The sequence below is a fragment of the Boleophthalmus pectinirostris genome, unplaced genomic scaffold (assembly GCF_026225935.1).
Source record: "Boleophthalmus pectinirostris isolate CB_2022bp ecotype Guang Dong unplaced genomic scaffold, ASM2622593v1 HiC_scaffold_18, whole genome shotgun sequence".
NCBI lineage: Eukaryota > Metazoa > Chordata > Actinopteri > Gobiiformes > Gobiidae > Boleophthalmus > Boleophthalmus pectinirostris.
The window spans coordinates 2,176,031-2,197,463 of record NW_026571133.1 but is presented as its reverse complement, the minus strand read 5'-3'; the positions used below and the strand labels follow the sequence as shown (position 1 = coordinate 2,197,463).

At 40.1% G+C, this 21,433-nt stretch overlaps 1 protein-coding gene across 1 annotated transcript in view; it reads left to right on the top strand.

Moving 5' to 3' along the window:
* LOC129408940 (putative uncharacterized protein DDB_G0271982) overlaps positions 1–21,433 on the top strand; it is a gene marked incomplete at its 5' end in the record, with an annotated part of 61,144 nt that overhangs the window by 39,126 nt on the left and 585 nt on the right. The gene's annotated exons all lie outside the window — the stretch shown is intronic.

Sequence of the window (21,433 nt, the reverse complement as noted above, 5' to 3'; positions counted from 1 at the left end):
GTTCATTTAAATATACTTTATTGGTTAATTCATTTCAGTTTCCATTCATCATATTTACCTGCAGCTCCACGTGGGCCAGACAAAAGTGGGTCGTGCCTCATGTCGGGCATTTTTAAAATCTTGGAGGAGGTCGTGGGCTGGACCATGTGGAGAGGAGAACTGGTTTATGTTCTGTTTCATTATTGTTTTTGCATGTATTTGGTTTTATAGTTATTTTCAGCAGTTTAGTTTGTTTAACATTTTGATTTTAAAAGGGAACTTCCCCACAGTTGCCTTGTCACGATCTGCATGTAGATCTGAAATATACATATATACATACATCTCCACACACCCCTGCTCCTCACTTTTTCGGCAGCACCGACTTGTGTAACCAGTTTTTCTGTGGTAAACACTGATTACTGTTTTTCCTTGTTTAAAACTTGAGTACCGTATTTTTTGGACTATAAGACACACGTAAAATCCCTCTGTTCTGCCACAGTAAAAGTGTGTTTCTATGAAGAGTTAAAAAGGTTTATAATAATTTAGTAATAAATATGTTCTAATTCGTCTGTTATAATTTCATGTTAAAAACTAGAAAAGAATCAGTCTTCTGGATCAGATCCGGATCAGCCTTTGGAATATGAAAGAGGATCCCATTGTCCATCCCCGAGTCAAATTTCATGGGGTTTGGTCAATAATTAACCGAGATATTGAGAAACAAAATTTTTGGCCCCATTTACCACAATGTTAACTAAAATTTCAAAGTGATCCAGAATCCAGGATTTCTTCCGGATCACCCCCAAAATGAAATCAGTTCTTCCTTTTCACATTTCCAACAAATCCTGAAAATTTCATCAAAATTGGTCCATAACTTTTTGAGTTATGTTGCTAACAGACAAACAAACAAACAAACAACAAACAAACAAACAGACAAACGCCGGCAAAAACATAACCTCCTTGGCGGAGGTAAAAAAACAAAAAAACTTGCCATTTGTTAAAAAATAATCGCTATGCACTCTTGGTTCGGTTTACGTGCATCTTATTTTGAAGGCCTCAGGAAGTGGTCGCGATGCATTACGGGTAACAGAGGCAGAAAACAGTTAGAGGAAAAGAAACGTGTTAAAGAAAACCAGTTTGTTGATATCCTGTGTGTTAAATCTTATTTACACCTTCGAAATCAATGGCTGTAAGTTTACTATGTGTTTGGTGACTTAAACTTGTTCTGTAAGATGTTGTAGAGATCGTTTTTTGCAGGTTATTTCCAGGAATTAGACCTAGCCCATGATCTTGCTAGCTCAGGAGCACTGTGTATTAGCATAGTACTACCTCTATTCACACGTATTAGCGGCCTAATTAGCATATGAAAAGATCGCGAAAATCTAAAGACTTGTTAAAGAAGCAGTTTGTGGTGCTAGCTATTTCTCTGATGGATTTCTGTTCTTATATTGCAAGCTAATGTACATTTTATTTGTTTGTTTTCCAGTTTCACTTGGGCTTTTCACGCCACAATTGTAACAATTGTAAGCTGTCTAAAAGACTGCATTAAAGGAGCAAGACGCTCAGTTTCCTGAAAACCGAGTTTGGCTTGCTGTTTATCTGTGTTTACATACACGGTGTATCCAACATGTAGTGATAACAGTACACCCTCAAATTTCAAAAAAATCCAGTGTGCTTTATGTATTAATTCTGGTTGTGCTTACTGACCTCAAACTGATTTTCACATATTTTGCACTGAGTTGTGTTCTTTAGTCCGACAGAAGCTGAACTGCATCAGCGCACAAGGAGCGAGCTGTTTTTTTTTTTTTTTTTTAATCGCTTATAGTTTATGCAAATGAGTCATGTGGTTTTAAGTTTTGCTTCTGTAAAACTTAAACAAATGTGCTCAGAGCTGCATTTAACACATTATTAAGGGAAAGGGAAAGACGTTATTGTCCTTCTTCCTACGGGATTTGGTGCATTACCTACATTATGACCAAATAGCAGTGATTGGTTAAATTAAACACGAACGAATCCTAATGCTGCGGGGTCAGATGGTTTCCATGAAGTGAAACCGACTGATGAATCAGGCTATGTGATCGGCACAAGCGTTCATGGTCCGGTTTAGGTAAAAGCACAAACTGTATAAAGAAGTGGACTAAGTGAGTGTGACGTCACCCGCAGCATTCAGCTCCAGTCAAATGAAGCTTACAGAGGCCGGCAGTTACAGGGGCGAGTTTGGAGGTTCATATTAGGAATATGGGCAAAATAGCAAAATAAAAACCCCAGGATCATCTAGAGCGGGTTAATACAAACATTTTAAGACCAAAATGACGAGGCTCACTGCAGCAGTTACACAAACCAGCTCTTTCTGGTCAGATTGTGTTAAAATAAAGATCAGATTAAAGTCTAACGAGCATCAGACAGAGCAGTGCTTACAGTTTGCATCACACCACCAACAAATATTGATGACTTCATCTGTAAAGTATCAACACAAAAAACAACGACAAAAACAAAACAATATCTTCTTAGTAAGTTTACGACCGTTCTTTTCATGCATTGTCATACATGTCAGTTATCTTTAAATTTACATAATATTCTTCTAAATTTGCAAGAAAAGCTCAGAAGTGTGAGAGTAAAGTGCGAGAGTAAAATGCGAGAGTAAAGTGCGAGAGTAAAATGCGAGAGTAAAGTGCGAGAGTAAAGTGCGAGAGTAAAGTGCGAGAGTAAAAAGTGCGAGAGTAAAGTGTGAGAGTAAAGTGTGAGAGTAAAATGTGAGAGTAAAGTGTGAGAGTAAAGTGTGAGAGTAAAGTGTGAGAGTAAAATGTGAGAGTAAAAGTGTGAGAGTAAAGTGTGAGAGTAAAGTGTGAGAGTAAAGTGTGAGAGTAAAGTGTGAGAGTAAAGTGTGAGAGTAAAGTGTGAGAGTAAAGTGTGAGAGTGTGACAGTAAAGTGTGAGAGTAAAATGTGAGAGTAAAGTGTGAGAGTAAAGTGTGAGTAAATGTAGAGTAAAAGTGTGAGAGTAAAGTGTGAGAGTAAATGCGAGAGTAAAGTGCGAGAGTAAAGTGCGAGAGTAAAAAGTGAGAGTAAAGTGTGAGAGTAAAGTGAGAGTAAAATGTGAGAGTAAAAGTGTGAGAGTAAAGTGTGTGTGAGAGTAAAATGTGAGAGTAAAGTGTGAGAGTAAAGTGAGAGTAAAGTGTGAGAGTAAAGTGTGAGAGTAAAGTGTGAGAGTAAAGTGAGAGTAAAGTGTGAGAGTAAAATGTGAGAGTAAAATGTGTGTGAGAGTAAAAGTGTGAGAGTAAAATGTGAGAGTAAAGTGTGAGAGTAAAGTGAGAGTAAAGTGTGAGAGTAAAGTGTGAGAGTAAAGTGTGAGAGTAAAGTGAGGTGTGAGAGTAAAGTGTGAGAGTAAAGTGTGAGAGTAGTAAGTGTGAGAGTAAAGTGTGAGAGTAAAATGTGAGAGTAAAGTGTGAGAGTAAAATGTGAGAGTAAAGTGTGAGAGTAAAAAGTGTGTAAAAGTGAGAGTAAAATGTGAGAGTAGAAAGTGTTGAGAGTAAAGTGTGAGAGTAAAATGTGAGAGTAAAGTGTGAGAGTAAAATGTGTGAGAGTAAAGTGTGAGAGTAAAAGTGTGAGAGTAAAAATGTGAGAGTAAAGTGTGAGAGTAAAGTGTGAGAGTAAAGTGTGAGAGTAAAGTGTGAGAGTAAAGTGTGAGTAAAGTGAGAGTAAAGTGTGAGAGTGAGAGTAAAATGTGAGAGTAAAATGTGAGAGTAAAGTGAGAAAAATGTGTGAGAGTAAAGTGTGAGAGTAAAGTGTGAGAGTAAAATGTGAGAGTAAAGTGAGAGTAAAGAGAGTAAAGTGTGAGAGTAAAATGTGAGAGTAAAGTGTGAGAGTAGTAAATGTGAGAGTAAAGTGTGAGAGTAAAGTGAGAGTAAAGTGTGAGAGTAAAGTGAGAGTAAAGTGAGAGTAAAATGTGAGAGTAAAGTGTGACAGTAAAATGTGAGAGTAAAATGTGAGAGTAAAGTGTGAGAGTAAAGTGTGAGAGTAAAGTGTGAGAGTAAAATGTGAGAGTAAAGTGTGAGAGTAAAGTGTGAGAGTAAAGTGTGAGAGTAAAGTGTGAGAGTAAAGTGTGAGAGTAAAGTGTGAGAGTAAAATGTGAGAGTAAAATGTGAGAGTAAAGTGTGAGAGTAAAGTGTGAGAGTAAAGTGTGAGAGTAAAAAGTGAGAGTAAAGTGTGAGAGTAAAATGTGAGAGTAAAAAGTGAGAGTAAAATGTGAGAGTAAAGTGTGAGAGTAAAGTGTGAGAGTAAAGTGTGAGAGTAAAAGTGTGAGAGTAAAATGTGAGAGTAAAGTGTGAGAGTAAAATGTGAGAGTAAAGTGTGAGAGTAAAGTGTGAGAGTAAAGTGTGAGAGTAAAGTGTGAGAGTAAAGTGTGAGAGTAAAATGTGAGAGTAAAATGTGAGAGTAAAATGTGAGAGTAAAGTGTGAGAGTAAAAGAGTGTGAGAGTAAAATGTGAGAGTAAAGTGAGAGTAAAATGTGAGAAGTGTGAGAGTAAAATGTGAGAGTAAAATGTGAGAGTAAAGTGTGAGAGTAAAAAGTGTGAGAGTAAAAGAGTAAAATGTGAGAGTAAAGTGTGAGAGTAAAGTGTAAGAGTAAAATGTGAGAGTAAAAGTAAGAGTAAAATGTGAGAGTAAAGTGTGAGAGTAAAAGTGTGAGAGTAAAGTGTGAGAGTAAAGTGTGAGAGTAAGTGTGAGAGTAAAATGTGAGAGTAAAGTGAGAGTAAGTAGTGAGAGTAAAATGTGAGAGTAAAGTGTGAGAGTAAGTAAAGTGTGAGAGTAAAATGTGAGAGTAAAGTGTGAGAGTAAAATGGAGAGTAAAGTGTGAGAGTAAAATGTGAGAGTAAAGTGTGAGAGTAAAATGTGAGAGTAAAGTGTGAGAGTAAAATGTGAGAGTAAAGTGTGAGAGTAAAATGAGAGTGAGTAAAAGTGAGAGTAAAATGTGAGAGTAAAGTGTGAGAGTAAAGTGTGAGAGTAAAATGTGAGAGTAAAGTGTGAGAGTAAAATGTGAGAGTAAAGTGTGAGAGTAAAATGTGAGAGTAAAGTGTGAGAGTAAAGTGTGAGAGTAAAGTGAGAGTAAAGTGTGGAGAGTAAAGTGAGAGTAAAGTGTGAGAGTAAAATGTGAGAGTAAAGTGTGAGAGTAAATGTGAGAGTAAAAGTGTGAGAGTAAAGTGTGAGAGTAAATGTGAGAGTAAAGTGTGAGAGTAAAATGTGAGAGTAAAGTGTGAGAGTAAAATGTGAGAGTAAAGTGTGAGAGTAAAGTGTGAGAGTAAAGGCGCTCCCCTGAGAATCTTTATGTAGCGTAGCGCTGGTCTCAGAGTTCACTGCGGTCTCCAATCTGCATCAGCTGAACAAGTGCAACATTATAAGAGCCCCGAGCGAAGGCAGAGAAGGAAGGAAGAGATTAAAGGTGCACTGTGGAACTTTTAGGTTGGGATCCATCACCTGCTTGTTTCTATATATGTCATTGCTTGGCTTAGAATGTTCCACAATGACCATGTTTACGTGGTGGTTTTTTATTTGTTCTGAATGAAATAGTTCTGAATTAAAATACTTTCCTTCGAGTTTACACGGACGTAATAATTCCGAATTGAGGTTTACATGGAAAACACGTTAAATCGTCTTTATTTAATTCCACTCAACGTCTGGGGGTGGGGAAGGGTTCTGATTGGACAGAGACACGAATGTATTTACGTCGACCGAAAGAAAATCTATTTTTCAGGAGGTAAAACCATTATAAAATGGTTAAGCAATTTTATAAAGTTCACAAGAGTACATTTTGTGAAATACAGAACCTTTAGTTGTTTCTTCAATATGACGAGGTCTGAGAATCTGAATCTGTGCTCCAGAAAAATTTGCTGGATCAGGAATTTGTTGAGCCTTTGTACCATTAGGACTTATAAACTGATGTAATAAGGCTTTTCACTGGCTGTAGTTGGTCCAGAGCGTCTCATAAGGATTTAACTTTCATTCGATTTATACAAAGAGGATTTAATTTGGGAGATAATTCAAAAGCGGCTATGTAAAAACTTGATTACCGACTATATCTCTTAACGTCAGTCTTTAATGTTATTACCACAGACTGTATAAAGAAGTGGACTAAGGGAGCGTGAGTGCGGAATTATCTCAATCTAGAACCTGGAAACCAATGTGGAGTTTGCATATTCTCCCTGTGACTATAGTTTCATTCACACGTTTAAACACACAAATCCTGCACATTTAGGCTGAGTTCTTCTCTCAAACGGAAAACACCTTGTAATGTCGTGTGGTGATACAGGAGGTGCTCAGCTGTGATTTTAAACTCCATACATGATCATTTCAGTGCAGGAATTGCCAATCTCTAGTAAACAAAAGGTAAATTGCAGCTGTTAATCTGAAAACTATCGATTCATGCCATCACAAGGTGGAACAGAGCATCAAACAGACTAATAAAGGATTACCACATTTTTCAGACTCTAAATCGCACTTTTTTTCATGGTTTGGGTGTTTCCTGTGACTTATATATTAACATTTAGGCTCTAGCTCAGGAGTCTCCAACATTTTTTCCTCCGGTGAGCTACTTTTACGAAACGAAAAAGACAGAGATGTACTAGTTTTAGCAGTCACTTGAAACTGAGCAAATATAAGAGCCACAGCGAACCTTAGGCTACGTTCAGACTGCAGGGTTTAATGCTCAATTCAGATTTTTTTGTGAAATCCGATGTTTTTGCGAGGTCGTTCACATTTCCAATTAAATGTGACTTGTGTGTGACTCCAGTGTGAACATTAAACGGCCCAAAAGTGTCCCACATGTGACACTGGAGACACGACGACGTCAACCGCAGCGAGCGTCTCTGTGTTTACAGAAGTTGTCCAAACATGGACGCAGCATCGAGCACCTGGAGATTTTAAAGTTCCTCTCGTACCGGAGCCAGAACATGAACAACTTACTTGTTTTAAGGAGGAGATTGAGAAGGAGAAGGACGAGGTTTTTGGTCGTGGTGTTTTGTGGGGCAGCGGCAGCGACGTCCGTTGAAAGGAACGTGTGGATGTGGAGACGGAGCCAAGAGTGGTGAGTGGTGATGTGCTTCACTTCAGTGACACAATTAACAATTTTCGCCTACTTCAGCGCAGAATAGTGACGTTTGTGGCTTGTTGATAACGTGTAGGTGGATGAATGCACTTTGGCCGTTCAGACTGAAGTCACATGTCAAAAGATCAGATATGTATCGGTTTCAGGAGCACATATCCAAGTGTCCTGGGTCACATTTGAAAAAATCTGATCTGTGTCGTTCAGACTGACATTAAAAGATCAGATACAGGTCACATAGGGGCCAAAAAATCGGATTTGGGTCACTTCAGGCTGCAGTCTGAACGCAGCCTTAGATTAGGTGCAGTTAGATGCTTATACAACATAAACCATTATCCATTTATTAGTGCACAAAGTCAGGCATCAAAATAATACATGTACAATGGTAAAAGGCATTTAATCAATCAAATTTTACTTATTCAGCAGAACACGTGTAATTCAGAAATCCCTTGGTGAGCTACTTGTAAGAGGGTGGAGAGCTACAGGTTGGAGACTCCTGCTCTAGTCTTGTCAGGATCTACTGCTCCTGTTCCTCCTGTACCACTGTCACTTCACTCTACACTCTGTCAAGTCTGTCCGAAAGCAGCAAGAAAATCTGCAGCCAAAAACTGGAGTGAGAGAGAAACTTGAAACTTGACTGACGGAAAGCGGGGATGGAGAACACATCTTCACGGGAACCGGGAGGATGCACCATTAAACTTTCCTGAAGTCACTGGATGGATGGACAAAGCCTGGACTTCAGTGACACTGAAACCATCCTGTCGGGATTCAGAAAGACCAGAATAATTCTAACTGGAACTGATGCTGAGTCTGACGACAGCGACACAGAAGAGGAAGCGGCGTCTGTTTACCTCCGGAGGTCGTGGAGTTGCTCAGAAGTGACACAGAGGATAAAGAATTGAATGGATTTAGTGATTTGGAGTGAGATGGAGAGTTTGGTAAACTTGTTCTGTTGTTTATGCTATAGTTATGTAGCCAGATTCATCACCTCGCAGCATTGGAATTCGTTTGCTCGACGGTAGGCGGGCACTTTTTGTCATTAAACCAATCGCTGCTATTTGGTCGTGACGTATGTAATGCGGTATATGAAGCTTTTCCCAAATCCCGTAGGAAGAAGGACAATAACGTCTTTCCCCTTGATAAAATTCACCAAACATTTTCTTTGTTCCGGCTTTAAATCCTCAAACTCTGAAATCGTTGACAACACAGAATGTCTGTCTCTTTGCTGATTGGCTGGTGCCCGAACTCACACTTCTGAGGTTCTTACAAACCGTCTAGTGTATTCTGATTCCTGATCTAGTCGCTGGAAAGAAATTAAATTGAGCGGAGGCACTAGGTGGCGCCAGTCTGACTAGTAGTTATCTGATCTGTCTGTTGTTCTCTGTTCTATTGTTTTTACTAGAACTTGCCTTTTAAGATGAAATGTCGGTTCCTGGTCTCCGATTTTATAAAATACATTTCCTCCAAAAAGTGTGACTTATATATGTTTTTTTCTTCTTCATTATGCATTTTTTGGCTGGTGCGATTTTTACTCCAGAGCCATTTTATAGTCTGAAAACCACGGTACTCAAACGTGTGAATGAAACAAAACACAACCCCAGCTATTTTTCTGAGTAAATTTTTCATAATATAGGATTTTGAACCATAAACCAGGTTAAAACATTCACATTTTAACACAAAATCCTGCCCGGTCCTCCAGCTCCTTTTGAAACTAAAGAGATTCTCAAATGTTCCGTCGCACAAACACAACCTCGTTCCTCCTCTGAAGACTCTTTAGCTCCTCCGCGGCGCTCCTCGCTCTCCCACATACTGTGCCTCTGCATTAAAACTCACATTGATCAAGTCTTTCCCATAATTCATTTGGGCTCTGGTGGGAGCTTTGTCACCGGCACAAGAGGCTATCCAGTGGTGTGATGAGTGAGCTAATTATTTCAGCCATATGCGATGGGGAAGCGCCGCAGCAGAGCACCTCGAGTGAACCAGGCCTGCAGGTTTAACGGAATATCAAATAGTGATTTTTCTTGGCCCGTATTAGTTTAAGGTTAAGGTTAAAGGTGCATTGTGTAACTTTTCTGCTGAAGGGTGCATCAAATACCCAGTGTCTGAATGTGCGAGTGGGTCCTCGTTGTAAAAGCGCTTTGAGACTTGAAGGTGGAAAAGCGTTGTATAAAAATGTGACCGTGTGCACCTTTAAATCTTTCTGTCATCATAGAGACCAAACCAGACAAAGGCTGTGTTCAGACTGCAGCCTGAAGTGACCCAAATCTGATTTTTTGGCCCCTATGTGACCTGAATCTGATCTTTTAATGACAGTCTGAACGACACAGATCCGATTTTTTCTAATGTGACCCAGGACACTTGGACTATGTTCAGACTGCAGGGCTTAACGCTCAATTCAGATTTTTTTGTGAAATCCGATGTTTTTGTGAGGTCGTTCACATTTCCAGTTAAATGTGACTTGTATGTGACTCCAGTGTGAACATTAAACGGCCCGAAAGTGTCCCACATGTGACACTGGAGACACGACAACGTCAACCGCAGCGAGCGTCTCTGTGTTTACGGAAGTTGTCCAAACATGGACGCAGCATCGAGCACCTGGAGATTTTAAAGTTCCTCTCGTACCGGAGCCAGAACATGAACAACTTACTTGTTTTAAGGAGGAGATTGAGAAGGAGAAGGACGAGGTTTTTGGTCGTGGTGTTTTGTGGGGCAGCGGCAGCGACGTCTGTTGAAAGGAACGTGTGGATGTGGAGACGGAGCCAAGAGTGGTGAGTGGTGATGTGCTTCGCTTCAGTGACACGGAGTTCATTAACAATTTTTGCCGACTTCAGCGCAGAATAGTGACGTTTGTGGCTTGTTGATAACGTGTAGGTCGGATGGGTGCTCAATGCTGCGTCCATGTTTGGACAACTTCTGTAAACACAGAGACGCTCGCTGCGGTTGACGTCGTCGTGTCTCCAGTGTCACATGTGGGACACTTTTGGGCCGTTTAATGTTCACACTGGAGTCACATACAAGTCACATTTAATTGGAAATGTGAACGACCTCGCAAAAACATCGGATTTCACAAAAAAATCTGAATTGAGCGTTAAGCCCTGCAGTCTGAACATAGCCAAAGTTACAGGTCAGATCTGTGGAGAGGCGACCCCGCTCACAGTCAGAATGCCCCGTTTTTCAAGGTGCACAGCAAAAAGTGGAGTGTTAAAATTGACTCTCACAGAATCAATTTTGTCCAATCTGTTCTAGAGTTAATTTAAGTAAGTAACACTGGACCAAAGTTCCTGTTTAACCCCGAAATCAAGAGTTATATTCATGTTTTGAGAGTAAACAGATAACACTTTGTAGATTTAGCTAAACAACACTCAGAGCAGTTTTATTTTTACACTTTATTTTAGTTCATTTAAGATTAAATTATGGACAAAACCGGTTCAAACTGGTCTTTCATGGGAATTTGAAGTGGTGGGTGGAAGGTGCCAAATTAACACTAAGGGAAGTTGAATTAACTTCAGCCATATGAACTCAAATAACCCCAACTCCAGCCCCCATTTAACTGTCAAATATTTAAAATAAAGAAAGTGACTCAAGTCAGACATGAGTCACTATTTTTAGGACTTGAGACTTGATTTGATAAAATGGACTAAGACTTGGGACTCGATTTGGACTTGAAGGTTCAGTGACTTAGGACTTGACTCAGACTTGAGGCCTGTGACTTGAGAAGACTTGAGAAGCACTTTTAAATCTGAATTATTTCTATTCTGACTGTAATGATTCATTCTAAGATCTTGTCAAGACAATTAAAAAGGAAAAATTTTAATTTCTACAACTCTTACAAACTCTATAAATACTCAAATATTAACATACTATGATTTTTAAACACTCCGTGTGTGCGCTCGCGTGTGCCGTGGGAGAAAAGACACTTCTGCACATGCTCAATCAGCCCACAGCCACCGGAAGAACCTCGTCGGGCTAAAGGTGAATCTGGAGTCATGTGATATTGGGCGGCTATTTTAGTAACCCCGAGGCTTGCGTGTACCGCGTAAGGTCAGTAAGCACAACTAGAATGAATACATAAGGTGCACTGTCGATTTTTGAGAAAATTAAAGTATTTTAAGTGCTTTTAAAGGGGCTGAGCTGTTCATCCTTTAAGGCCCAAAGCTTAAAGGTTGTATAGAGGATTTTCCAAGGAACGAGAAATCCAGCGACTGTTTGTCCTTTTTCAAATGTTGCGCATGTGTGAAACCACCCCCCCTCCCCTACAGCTCCTACGTAGAAACGCCTCCTCCTCCTCCTCCTTACGCCAGAAACAGGTTTGTTTACAGCCGGTGCTGCACATGACTTGTAAACAACTAACTACAGTGTTGGTTAGGCAAGACGGAGAAGTGAGGAGCGGGGGGAGCGGGTGTGCGGACATTTCGTTCGCGGACGAGAAGTGAGGAGCAGGGAGAAGAGCGGAGCAGAGAGCAGGGAGAGGAGAGAGGAGAGGAGCAGGGAGAGGGAGAGGAGAGAGGAGAGGGGAGCGGTGCGCGGAGATTCCGTGCCCGGAGAAGTGAGGAGCAGGGGGAAGAGCGGATCGGGCAGCGGGGACAGGAGCAGGAAAGGGGTGCAGAGAAGAGTTGCGCGGAGATTCAGTGCGAATGAACTAGCTACAACACGCAGCAGCAAGCGGACTCTTTCTTTGCCTTGAAAATTACGTTTTCAGACATAGGATATCGCTTTCGTGTCCTGAAAAACGTTTGTCTAGCTCTTGGAAATAAAGTACGTTTTCATAATAAGCAGAAGTTTCCTGTCCAGGAGTAATTTGTGGACCAGTGCGTCAGTCTTTAGACCCTGCGTCTGCTTCAGTTGCGCCATCGCTGGAATGAATCTTCAAGAATCACCTTAGTTTGGCTTCGCTGCTTTTCCCCTTGTCTTCTTCTTTCAGCGACCTCAAAAACGGACTTTCTTTTGCGGCGAACTGCTCCTGGATTCTTGTCGCCATTGCAACAAACTTTGTGCGAACTGCGAGGAAGATATAGGTCAAAAAAAGCCGCTAAGAACTGTTGCGTTGGTGGAGTAAACAGCGTCTGTGCGTCTTGCGTCTGTGGACTGTGTGACAGTCGTACGTAAACCACGTACCGGCGGCGCAGGCAAGTCAGTTACACTAGAAACGTAGGGAGATTTGATTGACAGCCTGTCAGCTCACAGATAACGAGGCAGTGTCGTTATCTATTGGCAAATGTTTAGCCCCACCACGTCCAGAGTTGATGAATTTTTATTCTCTTTTTTTTGGTCATCATAATTACAAGGCTACTGCATCTATAATCTATCATTGACAACTTTGAAACAAAAAAAAATCCTCCATACAACCTTTAAGATGCGATGGTCACATTTATACAGCGCACCTGAGATCAGGGTTTACACACAGTCAGCAACATTATTATGCAAAAGAATTCAGACAACTAAAAATAACTAAAACAAAGACTAGAAGACGACAACCAGACTAGAAATCAGGTCTGGACTTGACTTAAACAGAGATAAAACCGTCCTCTGCTCTCAAAAGTTTAGAATGTCCAGGAAAGTACTAAAAGACAACTGGTTTTGGGCTAAACCAGGACTAAACCAGGACTAAACCAGGAATAAAACCAGGACTAAACCAGGACTAAACCAGGGCTAAACCAGGGCTAAACCAGGACTAAACCAGGACTAAACCAGGACTAAACCAGGGCTAAACCAGGACTAAACCAGGGCTAAACCAGGACTAAACCAGGACTAAACCAGGAACTAAACCAGGACTAAACCAGGACTAAACCAGGACTAAACCAGGGACTAAACCAGGGCTAAACCAGGGGACTAAACCAGGGACTAAAACCAGGAACTAAACCAGGACTAAACCAGGACTAAACCAGGACTAAACCAGAACTAAACCAGGACTAAACCAGGGCTAAACCAGGACTAAACCAGGACTAAACCAGGACTAAACCAGGGCTAAACCAGGACTAAACCAGGAATAAACCAGGACTAAACCAGGACTAAACCAGGACTAAACCAGGAACTAAACCAGGACTAAACCAGGAGCTAAACCAGGACTAAACAGGACCAGGACTAAACCAGGAAACTAAACCAGGACTAAACCAGGACTAACCAGGACTAAACCAGGACTAAACCAGGACTAAACCAGGGCTAAACTAAACCAGGACTAAACCAGGAAACTAAACCAGGACTAAACCAGAACTAAACCAGAACTAAACCAGGGCTAAACTAAACCAGGGCTAAACCAGGACTAAACCAGGAACTAAACCAGGAACTAAACCAGGACTAAACCAGGAACTAAACCAGAACTAAACCAGACTAAACCAGGACTAAACCAGAACTAAACCAGGAAACCAGGACTAAACCAGGGCTAAACTAAACCAGGAAACTAAACCAGGACTAAACCAGGACTAAACCAGAACTAAACCAGACTAAACCAGGGGACTAAACCAGGGCTAAACCAGACTAAACCAGGGCTAAACTAAACCAGGACTAAACCAGGACTAAACCAGGACTAAACCAGGAGCTAAACCAGGACTAAACCAGGACTAAACCAGGGAAACCAGGACTAAACCAGGACTAAACCAGAGACTAAACCAGGAGCAAACCAGGTAAACCAGGACTAAACCAGGACTAAACCAGGACTAAACCAGGACTAAACCAGCTAAACCTAAACCTAAACCAGGACTAAACCAGGACTAAACCAGGACTAAACCAGGGCTAAACCAGGACTAAACCAGGACTAAACCAGGACTAAACCAGGACTAAACCAGGTAAAACCAGGACTAAACCAGGACTAAACCAGGACTAAACCAGGACTAAACCAGGACTAAACCAGGACTAAACCAGGACTAAACCAGGGGACTAAACCAGGAAAACTAAACCAGGACTAAACCAGGACTAAACCAGGACTAAACCAGAATAAACCAGGACTAAACCAGTAAACCAGGACTAAACCAGCTAAACCAGGACTAAACCAGGACTAAACCAGAAAACCAGAACTAAACCAGACTAAACCAGTAAACCAGAACTAAACCAGGACTAAACCAGTGTATTTTTTAAACCAGACTAAACCAGAGTAAACCAGCTAAACCAGGTCTGGTAAACCTCCATAAACCCACCAGTAAACCAGTTTTAAACCAGGATCCAGTTTTTCAGTTTTTCCAGTTTTTAAACTAAACCGTAAACCTCTAAACCAGTGATGTTTTTTCCTTTCTTTTTTGCGACACAGAGAGACCGTGCATCATGTCCCTGATTGACTAACCCAAATGTCAATCATGCCCATGTGAACTCTGGGAGATTCCCCTGTGACCAGACTCACATCTTTGTCAAATACTGAGGAAGTGTGAACTCTGCATCCAACCAGGCCTGATTAAAGACACAACTGATGTGTAAAAATTGTCAAAATCTGAACGACTCGCTGTGCTGTCCACCCGTCTATCGGCCTCCGTGTTTCAACTTCAGCCTTTGGTGAAAAAAGTTTGGACAGCGCTGTAGTTTATAACACGCAGGAGAGACGCCATCTGGGGAAAAAACGCACAGATGTGATGTTTGTGAGAAGATATTTTCAGTCAAGCAGCCTAGAACAGTGGCGGACTTCGCAATTTGGGGGCCTTAGGTGAACTTCACGATAATATTTTGTGCTCCCATTGCAAAAGAGTCGCCAAATAATAATAATATATATCCATAAAATCCACAAGAATCTGCATATTTCGCATTTGGTCGCCTCACGCTGCCTCTGATCGGCCAACTTTACTTTACAGTCGATCTCTTTTTTTTTTTTTTAGCCAATCACCGTCTCTATTCCTTCGCCTCGGTCTTGTTTACTTCCCAAAATAAAGGAAAAAAACTTTGCAGCTCCTCTGAACGAGACGAGAGAGCGGTCTGATCCGTCTCCTCTGCTGAGGCCACGTTTACACAGAGCAGAGTGTGTTGAGAAACGAATATTTCTCTCCCTCTGTTTTCCAAAATAACATCGTGCACACAGCATCGTTTTCTGCCTAAATCCTCCATCGAGCGTCGTCTTAACTACACCAAACCTCTGGGCGGAACCTGGATTAGATTCAAACCTGTAGCTTTTCATTACATTAGGGCCCAGTCAAGCAGAAGTAAACAGGCTAAAAATTCAAGTTAATTCATCTGATATAAAAATGTATTGAACAGATACATATGTACTCTAGTTTATGAAACTGTTGACCTTTTTTCTGTACCATTTTTGGTTCTAAAGTTCCATACGTTTTAAACAGACCATGTATGAAACATGGAACAAAAATTATTTCCCAAATTTCAAAGACCTGAAAATCATGTAAATAAACTGATGTATTTCATCATATCTTGTGTTATTCCATCTTTGAACTGTTGATGAAGGTACATGATTAAAAAAAAAAAAAAAAAAAGTATTTAAAATGATAAAAATTGCTTGGAAGGACTGACATATTTTATAGAAATAGTTTTCTTTCATTTTGAAGTAATATTAAAGTATTCAGCAGAAAAAAGTTGACAAATGATGTAAAATCCTGCACCTTCTACTTGTTTGCACAATTTTCCCTCCGTTACTTTTCCCTCCGTTACCATGACCTTTCTTAATAAAAAATCTCATTAGTCAAAAAGTAAGAGGTTTTTCAACCTAATCTTGTACCATATGGTAGAAAACTATATGAAGCAAATATTCAAACCAGTTTGTTAAGGATATGTAAGTGAGAACCAAGAGTTTTCACTGTTTGGATTTATTGCCCAAAAAGTGCTGCATATTTCATTCCCTCTGTTACCGACATGAGTTTTTAAAAATTTTTTGTCAACAACTTGAAAGAATATCACAGGTTTAACTTGACCCTGTTGGAGTGTAACTCTTTCCTACATTCTGATACTTTACTTATTTCAATAGTCCCTCTAGTTTCTGAATAAGAGACATTTGAATGTAAAAAATCTGCCCTGTTTCCCTCCGTTACCACTTGACCGAACCCAGTTGTAAGTTTTACTCAAAAATACAAAACGTGCTTTACTGAGCGGCTCGCCTCTCCACAGATCTGTTAAAGAAGTGGCAAAATCACTGACCTCCGAGCCTCTGGTCATCGTCTCTGGTCATGAATATGAAACATCAACTGTGCACAAATGCAAACACATCATCATCAGAGCAAAAGGGAAACACTGGTCGCACTTTTGATCCGTCAGCTCCTAAAACTCCATTTATTTCACTTTACACGCAAACGCCAAACCGGAGTTTTCCAGAATCTCCACTCTAGCCGGAGTTTTTAGAAAGATTCATTATCAAAGGCGAATTTGCCGTTTGCGTGTAAAAGATGAGCACAAACTGAAGGCTGCATCAACATGTGCAGATCAAACATTGAAGTTATAATATTGTTTGAATATTGTTTAATGAAGTTACACATTGAGTTGAACTTTGTAGAATGTTTAAAGGTAATAAATACTCTGTGGGAAACAGAGGTGCTTGTAGGGACATTAGTTCAGATCAGTCCGTGGAGATAACCCAGGCTGGTGTTATCTAAACAAGACTTGGAGGTGATTCACAGAGCGGAGTTTGTCACCTCCTCACAAAGAAGAAACGCAAAGACGCTTCAAGGACGATTCAAGGCGTGAACCTGCTGAACATACAGTATTATTTGCATATTCATGTTGTTGTTTTATATTTCTGGGTTGAGGGACACGCAGGCGTTCAGATGGTCTCATGTTCGTCCTGTGGAGCTGTCGGCCGTCAGGGGCAGCGGTCTGACCCACAGCTCGGTGTTAGAATTGTATTGGCAGGGGAATAGATTTTATGTGATTTAAATTGATTGAGTCTAATAATTTTTGATAGAACACGCCTAACAAAACCAAAGACAATGTCTCAGTTTTTAAAAATACCCGTGTACGTGTAAACAGAACTTGAAACTCACAGTAAAATAACCCGTTAGGTCTTTTAAAATCAGTATAGCAGCGTTAAGGAAATCAGCGAGAAAGACCCTCCCTGTAGTAACATGTAAAGTGATGTGAACTGTTGAGCATTAGTATCTCAGTGTGGGGGAGTAACAGATTACATGTACCGGAGTAATCAGAGTACAAATTATGAGTAACTGTATTCAGTTACAGTTACTGTTTTAATGAGTGGTAATTGGATTACAGTTACTTTGTTGAAATAAATGGATTACACAGCGGGATTTTCCTGTTTTCACATTTCGGGCTAAATCCCCCTTTTATTTTTTTTCTCCCAGTAATTCCACTCATTGCCAGATACTAGACCAAACCAGGTCTAAACCAGGTCTAAACCAGGACTAAACCAGGACTAAACCAGACCGACTAAACCAAGACTAAACCAGGACTAAAACCAGGTAAACCAAGACTAAACCAAGACTAAACCAAGACTAAACCAAGACTAAACCAAGACTAAAACTGGGTCTAAACTGGGTCTAAACCAAGACTAAACCAAGACTAAAACTGGGTCTAAACTGGGTCTAAACCAAGACTAAACTAAAACTGGGTCTAAACTGGGTCTAAACCAAGACTAAAGTTTTAAACCAGGTATAAACCAGTTCTAAACTAGGTCTAAACCAAGACTAAACCAGGACTAAACCAGGTCTAAACCAGGTCTAAACCAAGACTAAACCAGGACTAAACCAGGTCTAAACTAGGTCTAAACCAAGACTAAACCAGGACTAAAACTGGGTCTAAACTGGGTCTAAACCAAGACTAAACCAAGACTAAAACTGGGTCTAAACTGGGTCTAAACCAAGACTAAACCAAGACTAAAACTGGGTCTAAACTGGGTCTAAACCAAGACTAAACCAGTTTTAAACCAGGTATAAACCAGTTCTAAACTAGGTCTAAACCAAGACTAAACCAGGACTAAAACTGGGTCTAAACCAAGACTAAACCAAGACTAAAACTGGGTCTAAACAGGTCTAAACCAGGTCTAAACCAAGACTAAACCAGGACTAAACCAGGTCTAAACTAGATCTAAACCAAGACTAAACCAGGACTAAAACTGGGTCTAAACTGGTCTAAACCAAGACTAAACCAAGACTAAAACTGGGTCTAAACCAAGACTAAACCAGTTTTAAACCAGGTATAAACCAGTTCTAAACTAGGTCTAAACCAAGACTAAACCAGGACTAAAACTGGGTCTAAACCAGGTCTAAACCAAGACTAAACCAGGACTAAAACTGGGTCTAAACCAGGTCTAAACCAAGACTAAACCAAGACTAAAACTGGGTCTAAACCAAGACTAAACCAGTTTTAAACCAGGTATAAACCAGTTCTAAACTAGGTCTAAACCAAGACTAAACCAAGACTAAACCAGGACTAAACCAGGACTAAAACAGGACTTAACTGGACTAAATCCTGCTGCGTGGACCGTGTTTCCTCCTCTTCTATCAATAATATTTTTAATTTGGTGAAGTAAAGAATCAGCTTTTTTATTTTCTTTTATCAGACAAAACTTCTTATGTGAAGATTTCCTCGTCTTTGTTTCTCTACAACAAACAAAGTAATCCAAAGTATTCAGATTACATTACTCACTTTAAGTAATTTAATGGATTACGTTACAAACTACATTTTGGGATGTGTAATCTGTAATCTGTAGGGGATTACATTTTAAAAGTCCCAACATTGAGTATTCTGATTTGGGGAGGACGCTGTTTTTCTCACCTCCTGACATGAGCTGAACATTAAAGGTTGTATAGAGGATTTTTTTAAGGGAAGAGAACTACAGCGACAATTCTTTTTCAAATGTTCCTCCTCCACAGCTCCTCAGTAGAAACATCTCCTCCCGCCTCCTTACTCTAGAAATCACACGTTTACAGCCAGTGGGCGTTCGGAATTACAGTCGAAGTGACCGATCTAAAAACAATTTAGCGACCTTCATCTACTTGAGTCGCGCCATCGCTGTGAGGAATCTCCAAGAATCACCTCAGTTTGTCTTCGCTCCCTTTCCTCTTCTCTTCTTCTTTCAGCGATCTCGAAAACGGACTTTCTTTTCGCGGCGAACCGGTCGTGGATTCTCGTCCGCCGTCGCAACAAACTTTGTGCGGATTGCGATGAAGCTACAGTTTAAAAAAGTCTCTAAGAACCGCCGCATAAACCACGTAATCCCAGCGCGCCGCCGAGTCAGTTACACTAGAAACGTAGGGAGTTTGATTGACGACCTAACAGCCAATAGAAAATGAGGTAGCCTTGTTTTCTATTGGCTGATGTTTATCTGGCCTCACCACGTCCACATTTGATAGATTTTCATTCTTTTTTTTTTCAAGAATTTCATAATTACAAGGCTGCTGCATCTCTGTAATGTTATTTTAACCTATCATTGACAATCTGAAACAAAACAAAAATCCTCCATACAACCTTTAATCTTCATCACCTGGACACCGCTCAGTCACGTCTGGTGAGTAGGAGAGAGCGCCACAACTATTTCACAATTTTATCTTACACATTTCAATCAAATACATAGTTAAGCCCTTCCTAAAAGTGATTCTGCATCATTTTTGAACAAATTTTGTAGTAGAGCCCCGCACTCTCACGGGACCTGACGCAAACAGTGCAGCGCGGGACACGTTCTGAAAGGCTGGAGCAGGTGGGTGGGATGATAAACTGTTGTCCCGCAAACTAAATATGAGAGTAAATTAAAATATACAAATGATTAATGTTTGACTATCATACATCATTTGAGCTGGATATTTTATTTGGCATGAATAAAAACATTTTAAGCAGCCTAAATTTGCAGATGTGGTCGAATCTCACGCACCTTTTTAGACAATTTCTTTCTGCTTCTCCATGTTTGATAGAAATTAAGAAAGTGAACGTCCCTAATCTTGTGGGATTTGTGGGCAGGACAAAATATCACAGATGCAAGAGAGCGAAGCATGAAAATTCTGTCCCGCGCAGACGTCTTTTCTGTAGCTTCTGCCGGAGGGTCCGTCAAACGCTTCTCTCCATAAAAATGTTATTGATTTGTCTGGAATGTTTCACAGTATGATATTAAAACATTTTTATCTTTATTGTGAGCAAACCAGACCAAGTTACAGGTCAGATCTGTGAAGAGGCGACCCCATTCACAGTCAAAATGCCTTTTTTTTTTTTTTTTTTTTTTTATTTTTTTTTTTTTTGAGCTCTAAAACCACCTGTAACTGAACAGATATCTATAAAAACAAGAAAGTGATGGCCTTGCCGAACTAAAAAAGACAAGGGTAGAGGTTTGCATAGGGACGGTGGGGACATGTCACACCAAATATTTAGGGGAGACAAAATAGACCCTACCAAAATTTGCCATTTTATTTTAATAAACAAAAATATACATTTATTCTGATATTTTCCCAACCTCAGCAGTATTAACTTAACACCTGTTCCATTGGTTGTAACAGAGTGATTCATTAGTGGAGCCAGGAGCCTAAACCGGGGAAGCGCAGGACAGAACCACACCTGAAGATGGTGTCTTGAGTAGCATGAGTGAAAACGCTGCAACAAACTTTGAAAACCTTTTCAAAAGGAACTTACTGAGTTCGGTCAAGTGGTAACGGAGGGAAACAGGGGCAGATTTTTGACATTCAAATGTCTTTTATTCAGAAACTAGAGGAACTATTGAAATAAGTAAAGTATCAGAATGTAGGAAAGAGTTACACTCCAACAGGGTCAAGTTAAACCTTTCAAGTTGTTGACAAAAAATTTAAAAACTCATGTCGGTAACGGAGGGAATGAAATATGCAGCACTTTTTGGTCAATAAATACAAACAGTGATAACTCTTGGTTCTCACTTACATATCCTTAACAAACTGGTTTGAATATTTGCTTCATATAGTTTTCTACCATATGGTACAAGATTAGGTTGAAAAACCTCTTACTTTTTGAGTAATAAGATTTTTTATTAAGAAAGATCATGGTAACGGAGGGAAAAGTAACGGAGGGAAAATTGTACAAACAAGTAGAAGGTGCAAAAATGGTACAGAAAAAAGGTCAACAGTTTCATAAACTAGAGTACATATGTATCTGTTCAATACATTTTTATATCAGATGCATTAACTTGAATTTTTGGCCTTGTTGTTTACTTCTGCTTGACCAGGCCCTTATTTGTTTTCTGGAATGTTTTTCTGTTGCACAAGAGCCCAAAATATTCTTAAAATTGAAGTCTTCAGCATAATGTGGCTGTGTGTGAAAAGTTACACACTGCACCTTTAAAGTGTTGTTTATGTTCAGAAAATTCATATCCACAGACATATTCTTTTTGAGTTTTTTTAACAGGACAAAATCAAATCAAACCAAAATTCTGTGTTTTGTTTTGCCCATTTTTCAGAATTGTGCGTAATCCTTCAGTCGCGTCGTGAACTCGAGCGTTTACCGCCGACAAACTGCACAACTGTTGATTTGTTGTT